We start from the raw sequence: 1,907 nt of genomic DNA on the forward strand, positions 1-1,907 counted from the left end.
GAGGGGGCACGAAAAAGGCTCGGCAAAAAGGATTAGGGAGAACCCAAAGGCGTTTTACTCATATGTGAGGAATAAGACAATGATCAGGGAGAAGGTAGGGCTGATAAGGGATAGCGGAGGGAACTTATGCGTGGAATCTGAGCAGATAGGGGAAGCCCTAAATGAGTTTTTTGCTTCGGTTTTCACCAAGGAAAGGGAACTTGTTATAAATGAAAACTTACAGAAGCTGGGATACAGTCAAGATTGATGAAGTTGATGTGCTAGAAATTTTGGAAAACATTAAGATTGATAAGTCCCCAGGGAAAGACCAGATTTATCCTAGGCTGCTCTGGGAAGCGAGAAAGAAGGTTGCTAAGCCGATGGCGAGGATATTTGCCTCCTCACTCTCCACGGGAGTCGTACCGGAGGATTGGAAGGAGGCGAATGTTGTTCCTCTTTTTAAGAAGAGTAATGGGAAAATCGCTGGCAATTACAGACCAGGCAGTCTTACGTCTGTGGTCTGCAAGGTTTTGGAAAGAATTCTGAGGGATAGGATTTATGACTATTTGGCAAAGCATAGTGTGGTTAAAGGCAATCAGCATGGCTTTGTGAGGGGCAGGTCATGCCTCACAAATCTTATTGAATTCTTTGAGGAGGTGTCAAGACAGGTCGACGATGGTCGAGCAGTGGATGTGGTGTATATGGACTTCAGCAAACCATTTGATAGGGTTCCCCATGGTAGGCTCATTCATAAAGTCAGGAAGTATGGGATACAGGGAGATTTGGCTCTCTGGATTCAGAATTGGCTGGCTGACAGAAGGGAGAGTGGTTGTAGATGGAAAGTGTTCTGCCTGGAGGATAGTGTTGAGTGGGGTCCCACAAGGGCTCTGTACTTGGGCCTCTGCTCTTTGTAGTTTTTATAAATGACTTGGATAAGGAGGTTGAGGGGTGGGTTAGTAAATTTGCAGATGACACAAATGTTGGAGGTGTCATCGATAGTATAGAGGGCTACTGCAGGCTGCAGTGCGACATAGACAGAATGCAGAGCTGGGCTGAGAAATGGCAGATGGAGTTCAATCTGGATAAATGCAAAATGATGCATTTTGGAAGGTCGAACTCGAATGCTGAATATAGGATTAAAGACAGGATTCTTGGCAGTGTGGAGGAACAGAGGGACCTACGTGTGCAAGTACATAGTTGCCACCCAAGTGTATAGGGTTGTTGAGAAAGCATATGGTGTTTTGGCTTTCATCAACAGGGGGATGGTGGAAGAGCCGAGAGGTTTTGCTGCAGCTCTACAAGTCCCTGGTGAGGCCACACTTGGAATATTGTGTCCAGTTCTGGTCGCCCTACTAAAGGAAAGCTACAGAGGCTTTGGAGAGGGTGCAAAGAAGATTTACCAGAATACTGCCTGGACTGGAGGGCTTGCCTTATGAAGAACGGTTGAATAGGCTCAGACTTTTCTCTCTGAAGAGGAGGAAGAGAAGAGACCTGATAGAGGTGTACAAAATAAAGAGAAGAATAGATAGAGTCAATAGCCAAAGACTTTTCCCCAGGGCGGGATTGACTGGTACGAGAAGTCATAGTTTGAAGATATTGGCATGAAGGTATAAAGGAGTAGGTTTTTTACACAGAGAGTTGTGAATGCATGGAATGCGTTGCTAGCTGTGGTGGAGGCAGCAGAGTCATTGGGGACATTTAAGTGACTGTTGGACATGCACATGGATAGCAGTGAGTTGAGGGGTGCGTAGGTTGTTACTATATTTTACATTAGGATTAAATCTTGGCACAACATTGTGAGCCTAAGGGCCTGTTCTGTGCTGTACTTTTCTATGTTCTAATATTGTGGAATGTCAGTGAGGGGGTAGTTTAGGGGGAGGTCAGTAAGGGTATAGTTTTGGGGAGATCAGTGTGGGGAAGTTATGGGC

This window comes from Chiloscyllium plagiosum, chromosome 19 (assembly GCF_004010195.1).
Source record: "Chiloscyllium plagiosum isolate BGI_BamShark_2017 chromosome 19, ASM401019v2, whole genome shotgun sequence".
In the NCBI taxonomy this organism is placed as follows: Eukaryota; Metazoa; Chordata; class Chondrichthyes; order Orectolobiformes; family Hemiscylliidae; genus Chiloscyllium; species Chiloscyllium plagiosum.